At 32.7% G+C, this 8,548-nt stretch overlaps 1 pseudogene; it reads left to right on the plus strand.

Moving 5' to 3' along the window:
* Positions 1-2,786: 2,786 nt before the first annotated feature.
* Positions 2,787-5,324, plus strand: LOC110730946 (annotated as a pseudogene).
* The last annotated feature ends 3,224 nt before the right edge of the window (positions 5,325-8,548 follow it).

An 8,548-nucleotide genomic window follows, 5' to 3' on the forward strand; every position in this document is an offset into this window, starting at 1 on the left:
TATGTTATAATAGAATTAGGAGCTTTGCTAAGTTGCCTTGCTGTGACTGACTGTGATGAGAGGCTTGTTGTGACTCACAGTGGATTCATTGTGTTTAACACAAATAAAATTCATTTGCGTAAACTTTTTGTTCCAATTTTAACATAAAATGGCTCCTACTCTTATGCCTGTGCAAGAGATACTTCAAAGCGGCGTGGTGCCTAAAGGCTACATAAAACTCGAGGATGACTACCAAGTTGGTAATTATCCTCCTCCGTTGATGGATGCTCTGATGATTGATTTTTCTCTCCTCTCATCGTCGTCTCCTGATGAGCTTGCCAAGCTTTGCTCCGTTCTCAGTTCATGGGGTTGTGTTCAGGTTTTCCATTTATTTACGTACCCTAATTAATAATTGGCATGCCTTTAATATATAGTTTAACACATGCTCATTTTAGTTTTAGCTCATCATTAATTTCATTAAGCATACCTTTCGTATACGTATTAATGATACTTGATGTTTTCATTGACAATGTCTACGTAATAGCCACTTTATAATACGTGCCATAAAGGAATCTTATGTTGTATTAAGTTTTAAGAAGTACTTCGTAATATGATTAACGTCACACCTACTAAGGGTTTATTGGTTATCATTGTAAGTTTTCAATTTCCATAATTTAAATTAAAAAAAGAAAAAAGATTTTAGGTTCTTTGCATTAGAAAGTAGAATGACTAATATCAATAAGCTCACTATCTATAAAGTTTAGCCAGTTGATATACATTTCAATGTTAGTTGGTGAGAGAAATTATATAATAATATATTGTTAGCGGAATTTGTTAGAGAGAAAAATAATAAAATATTTGTAAAAGTGAGGTTAGTGTGAGAGAGAAATAATATAAGAGAGAGAAATAATATAAGAGTAGTGTATCCTTAGCAAATAAAAAAATGTTACAATTATTATGAAACAAACTTAATAAAAAGTCAAAATATTACCAGTATCTTATTTAATTTGTTCCATAGTAATTCCACAAAATAGAGTATTATGAATGAAACCGAAGTTTTAAAAAAAAATTGTAAGTCAAACGTATTAGGTTCAGTTTTGCGGAGGATGGAAAATCATGGAATGAATAATTATTCTACAATTTATGGCTAGAAAATTTTTCCAATTTAAGAAGTATTTACTCATGCATGAGGTTTTAAGGGTTGACAATAATGACAAACTATTTAGTTTAGCAATTAGCAGTTTTAGCACACTAAATACGACCTTTTAACACTCATTAAAATCCTTACTTATCGAAAGCGCTATGTCATGCTGAGTTGGTGCCTGAAGAAATCTTTCTTGAAAAATACTATGTATGTAATTAATTCAAATCTATGTCACGAGGATACATTAATCATTGACATTTCCAATTTACTTTATAACAAAATTACATAAAATGTTTAATAAAGGTTGAGGGAATTGAAGTATAAGTTTTTGGAATGAAACTTGTTTTTGATTAATAAAGGGGTTAAAGTAATAGCACAAAAAGGCTTCAAAAAAAGAAAAAAAAAGAAGAAGTCATAACTCAATTAAGTTTGAATTGAAATTAAGCTAATACAAATTAAAGTAGCAAGTATACCATAAGAGACAATTTCCACTTTTTACTTACGCAAATACTAGCCTTTTGATTTCCTCCTCCTGAAAACTATACGAGTTGAATTCTTCTCCGATCTACCAAAATATACTCTTTGTTTCGACGTACATTTTTGCTTCTTGTTGGCATTGCAACAATATACAAGTATTTATTTATGAACACTAAAATATGGAAGCGATAGATGGCCTAATTACGTATTAACGTATGATAAATTAAAGCTGTAGTAGTCATGTACACTTGTATAGTTGTACCCCCTATATTATCTTTGGATCGAAATTGATGAGATATGAAGTACGTACTATTTTAGATGTACAATACACGCAACATTTTAAAGAATAGTAATATATCCATATTGGATTAGGATGTTTCATAGCATAACAATACATGTTTAACTTAATTGAGTAACGAGAAGATAGAAATGACACCATATATGTCACTGGTGTAGAATTATATAGGTACATTCTTTTAACTTACTAATTGAGTAACGAGATGATAGAAATTAAATAACACTACATGGATACATCACTGGCGTAGAATTAAAATATCTACTCTACTAGCTTACCCCTCATTAACTATTAAGGTTGCCTTTCTATGTACATATTGTACATGTCCAATAGCATTTTATACTTGGGAGTAGAGGGATTCCCTTACCTCCCCCTCTAGTCTCAAGCGATGACCTGAGGAGTTGGACTGTCTAAACCTGTGAGAGGTGCCGGCTTAATAGGGTCGTTCTTCTTACCATTAAAAAAAAATAACATGGGTGCGTATGCTAATAGTTTGAGAAATTTTTAAGATAAGTTGTTAACTTTGAGAGTTTCTCCTTATAAACAATCTATATGCATGATTGTCCTTAGAGCTGATAGGTCTGGATGATAAGAGAAAAATGTGAATTATGGCTATTAATATTATTTGTCCTAAAAAATACAAATATATGCAAAAAAAAAGTGACAACTTAGCTTCCTAAGGGCAACATAAATTACAGTAGTTAATTTTTGCATACCACCATATAATTAATTTATAATTAGTCATCAAATGGAATTTTAATGATCAAAGAATTCATCCTACCTAATCTAAGGGTTTTTTTTTTCACTTTAATTGCTACAGTATATAATCAACCATATTATATAAACTGAGCCTCTTACATCTCATTTGCATATCACAGCCTTAGCTTTCAAAATCATAGTCCTATAAATAAAATTCATTTGCGTAAACTTTTTGTTCCAATTTTAACGTAAAATGGCTCCTACTCTTATGCCTGTGCAAGAGATACTCCAAAGCGGCGTGGTGCCTAAGGGCTACATACAGCCCGAAGATGACTACCAAGTTGGCAATGGCCCTCCTCCGTTGATGGATGCTCCGACGATTGATTTTTCTCTTCTCTAATCGTCGTCTCCTGATGAGCTTGCCAAGCTTTGCTCCGCTCTCAGTTCATGGGGCTGTGTTCAGGTTTTCCATTTATATACGTACCCTAATTGATAATTGGCCTGCCATTAATATATGCTTGAACACTTGCTCATTTTTGTTTTAGCTCATCATTAATTATTAAGCATATTATTTTGTATACGGTATTTATGATACTAAATGTTTTCATCAACGTTTTCAACGTAATAGCCTGTCAAGAATGTGTATTCTTAGTTTGTATTGAGTGTAAACAAGGTATATATACAACCTAAGCCAAGGGCCTAAATATAGCCCGTGAACAAACTTACAAATTAAATACAATAAATATATATAGGCTTAACATAGCCACTTTATAATACGTACTACCATAAAGGAAACATTATGTAGTTGACGATTTTTAGAAAAAAAATAGGTATTCACAATTTTGTTGTATTAAGAAGTACTTCATAATATAATTAACGTCACACTTAATTAGTAAGGGTTTATTGGTTATCATTGTAACTTTTTAATTTCCATAATAATTTAAATTAAAAAAAAAAAAAAGATTTTAGTTTCCTTGCATTAGAAAGTAGAATGACTACTAATATCAATAAGCTTACTATCTATATATGTGGAACAATATATATGAAATTTATGTGTTTAATTTTGTGTGTTGTAGCTTGTGAATCATGGTATGCCACTTTCAATACTAAACGAGGTACGAGAAATGAGCAAACAATTCTTCGAATTGCCTCTTGAAGAAAAGGAAAAGTACTCCTCAAAGGGAGAAGACTTGGAAGGTTATGGAAATACAAATGCTGTTCAACGTGGAAGTCTCAATTGGAATGACAAGCTTCATCTCCAAGTTTATCCCGAGAACAAACGACAACTTCAATTTTGGCCTAAAAATCCCGAAAATTTTAGGTAATTTTAAATGGACCCACAATTTTTAGTTCGTTGCTAATCTTTAATTAAATTGAGACTTTAAAAAACTAAGATAAATGAATTTTATATAGTTTGAACATTAAGATAAGGAAAATGCTAAATATAACTCTTAGGACTAAGAAGCTAAAAAAGGAAATATTGAGGATAATTTTTCAAGCTATACTAGAGGCTATTGTAAGAATCTTGATAACTAAATTACTTTTCATGTTACTCTAATCTTTAATCAAATTGCTTATATGTTCGATTGTACTAAAGATATGAAGCAACTAACAATTAATTACATTGAAAATTAATCAAATAATAAATCACAGGACAACATTGCATGAATATTCAAAGACGAACCGAACGATACTTGGGACGTTCTTAAAAGCTATGGCACGTTCCTTGAATCTAGAAGAAGACCGTTTTCTTGCATTATGGGGAGATGAAAATGAAGATATGACATTTGCAAGGTTCAACTTTTACCCTCGATGCCCGATGTCGGATCAAGTTGTTGGACTCAAACCTCATGGAGATGGAACTGCCATTACCATGCTCTTGCAAGATAACGAGGTTGAAGGTCTTCAAGTTCTCAAAGATAATCGTTGGTTTCGTGTTCCCGTCATCCCTCAAGCCATCACTATCCTTGTTGGTGATCAGATGGAGGTAAGGATCATAAAACAACTTCAAATGTTTCTCAGTGATTGCATTTATAACATAAGGCTTAGTTCACTCCATCTTATTTTTACTCAACTGAGATTATATTTACTGAACTGAAATTATCTTGCTGAATTTAAATTACTTTTACTAAACTGAAACCATTTTTATTGAATATTATTTTTATAAAATTTTTTTATAAAGATGATGAGACGTAACCTATTTCATTTATAAATTTTACCCATTTGACTTCTTTATCAATTGAAACATTAACTTTTTACATTTTCCAAAACACACAGTATGACGACATTTGACTAGCTATTACCAAATATTTATATTTATTTGCAGATAACAAGTAACGACATCTTCAAGAGTCCAACCCACAAGGCGGTGGTAAACCCGCAATATGATCGGATCTCCTTAGCCATGCTTTTCATTCCAAGCGCGGATAAAGAGATTGGACCATTAGATGAACTTATCAATGAAGAGAGGCCGCAGTTATACAAAAGGCTCAAGGATTATGGCCAAGTTTACACACAATCTATTCCTTCAGGAGAAAGGCCTATCAATATTGTGAAGATTAATCACTAAAAATTTCTAGATTAATCACGTTGGAATGTTGGATCATTGTGTGTTGATTTTGTCACAACGATGAGCTACTTAATTTTAAATTTTGTTATGAGTGTGTCTTATTTTGATTTGGTTTTTATATTATTGTTTTCTTGCTATTAATTGTAATCGGTACTACTTTATCCTCCTCTTGTAATAATGGATTAGTCCTATCCTATTATACATCATCTTGATTTTTGAGGTCGTAGTTATTAGTTATTTGTGGGGAGGCAAATAATTAAAATATTTACATACCTAGCCCAAAAAGTACGTGCAAAATCGTGCAAAAATTCTATATACGTCTACTTACCTTCAATTCGTGGTTCCTCCATCATAGGCTTCCCCGAAATACTACCTAGCTAGTTTAGTACTCTAATGCTAACTATGTAGGCTGGTGTTTGATGAACATCCACAAAGAGTGAGTCAGCAAGCTAGAACACACTGATTTAATTTAGGGAAATTCTACATGGTGGCCCTCAACTTCCGTAATTTCTATTTGATGGAAAAATAAAATCAACTTAGTCTCCAGTGAACCCCAACTTTTGTTAAGCTCTAAATAGTGGCCTAATCTCACTTAAAATAGGTTAATAAGTGGATTATGGCTATCTTTTTAACCTTATTTGCTGCAATTACTAACTTACCCCTATTTTAACACTTCTCTCCTAAATCATTAATGTTGACTTAAACACTCACCCCCAATTCAACCATTACGCAAATGATTAGAGCAACAACTGTTCATCTTCTCTTTCAAATTTGCGATTTTAATATGTTAAAAAAACAAAACTAAAAAAGTGTTGCAATTATTATGAAATGAATGTACAAGAAAAGTGTACGTTGTGTGTGATTATTACGAAACAGATGAAGGGAGTACTGAGTAGAGTTGTCAAATAATATGAGTGTACGTGTCTAGTTGGGGAGTTGTGAGGTTGAGCTGGTCAGGTCTATTTATTTAAGTCATGCTAAATTATTGCATCCGTATGTAACCTGTAATTTGAATTTGATTTTTATTGAATCGGGTCGATTGGGTCACTTTCTTACACTTCTATTGTTCTAAATACTATGGATCGGAGCATCAATTAATGCATTTGTTAAATTGAAAGAAGTATTAATTCATACACAAAATTTTATATGTGGTTGGCCGCACCGTGTGGTAGGGGTTATTTCGTCAGTTTAATAGAGTGTACTTAATGACAGGCTCAAGTCGTATTCACCTAATCAAAAATAAAACCTAAATCCACTAATTATGTAGATAGGGAAGAAGGGTCGAACCACAGGGAAACAGGTCAATTTATTCCTAATTAATTAGAAGCAATCTAGATTATCAAGTAACCAAATTTATTTTAAAAGAGTAATTGAACTACTAAAGGTAAAAGTAGGAAAGGAATAAAAAAAAGGGATGTAAATCAATGAAGGGAAAACCTAGGGCATAGATTCACTAATAAACAATACTCCAGGGTAAATCATAATAAGCAATCATCAATGCATCAATTAATCAGATTATAAAGGGCTTTTGGTACGTATTACAATCACAGAGTTAATTTACCGGTATTCAATCTCATCTCTCAAATCTCGACTTAACCATTTATAAATTAGTCCGCCAATAGAAACTAAGCCTAAACATCAATTCTCATCTGTCGAATCTCGAATTAATATTGCTAAACTCATACAATTAAATCTGGCCAAACCTAATTGCATCACATTAAATCAATCAATAGGAAATTAATCAAGCATTGATAATCAACAATCACAAATTACCCCTTCAAATTATTTATTAGATCCCCATAAACCCTGGAAATAAAACTACTCAAGCATAATTAAATCTAAACTAATCAAAACAATAAAATAAGACATGATGAAAGAATTAAAGAAAATAACTGAAATTAAAAGAGAAGAAATTGTTACCAAAAGAAATATGGATTAAGGAATGGAATTAAGAACAAAGTTGAGAGAATTTTAGAGAGAGAAAATATCCTAAGTAGAGAGAGAAAGTCTAAAAGAGAAGGTAATAAAAATTACGTACAAAAATCGTATTTAAACATCCCTAAAACAAATCCTAATTGAAAACTAAGAATCTCGACAATCGGGACCTCTAAAAATACGCGCCCGATCGGGCGAAGGGCCGCCCGATCGGGCCCGCCTTTTTTCCCTCTTCCTGGGCAGCCGCGCCCGATCGAGCTTACGCTCACCTGATCGGGCGCGCCTTCTTGCTGGTGCATCCTTGTGTGCGCCCACTCGATCGGGCGCAAGCTTGCCCGATCGGACCTGACTCTTCTTCGAGGCTTGAACTTCGATTAGGCTCGATTCTTCGGCCCAATCCGGATTTCCTCTTCGGGTCTTGAATACTCGATCCAAATGCCCCGGTATCACATACCGAGCCCTTAATCACCGGCTCAAACCGATCCTGGGCTTCAAAGACGGTCGTGTCCTCCTAATGCTCGTAGTTGCTTCATGAAAAACCCAGAAAACGCTCCAAATGTGCAATTTCCTACAAAACTCAAGCAAAACTACAAAAACACTAGAAAACACCAATTAGTAATAAAATCGGCTCTAAGGAGCCAAAAACACTACTAATTATGACCAAGGGACGGGGGTAAAACACTATATAAATTGGACATATCACTTAATCAGTGTTAAAGGATTTACTTCGTCAGTACTATATGGTTACTCGGTTAGTGTTATAGAGGTTACTCAGTTAGTATTACAGGGGTACGGTTACTTGGACAGTTTTATATTGGTTACTTTGTTACTCCGTATTTTATAAGTGGTCACACAATGTGACTGGCCACACACTAGACGGGCTGTAATTTATAAGTGCAAGATTAATCATCGTTGTGTAATAGACAATTGCTTTTATTTAATTTTATACATGCATGTAACCTTTATATTCCTTATAAAATAGCTAAATAATATATTTGTAAAACTATCAATTTTTTTATATTAAAAAAACACTTACATAAACATAAACCATAATATTAAACTAACATATCAATAAGCTACTACCTCCGCTTTTTTTTTAATTGACACCGCTTGACTTTTATACTATTCACACACTACACTTTGACTCGTCTTTGTAATTTATAGATACGATAAAATATAATAATGTGGAATCTTGTTTGAATCGTCTCGAAATATATTTTACTCCTAAAATCCATTTTTTTTAATATATAATTTTACAATGTAGATAAGTAGAGATATTAAGCGTTAAAAACATGCGTTGGCAAACGTGATAATACACAAGGTGTTAACTAAAAAAACGAGGGTAGTAGCTTTACTGAACTGAACTGAGCTAAACTAATTGGAGCTGAATTTAACTAAACTGAACTGATTAGAGATGAAATGAATAATTTATGAGAGATGGAAATTAAGA

The sequence above is a fragment of the Chenopodium quinoa genome, unplaced genomic scaffold (assembly GCF_001683475.1).
Source record: "Chenopodium quinoa cultivar QQ74 unplaced genomic scaffold, ASM168347v1, whole genome shotgun sequence".
In the NCBI taxonomy this organism is placed as follows: Eukaryota; Viridiplantae; Streptophyta; class Magnoliopsida; order Caryophyllales; family Amaranthaceae; genus Chenopodium; species Chenopodium quinoa.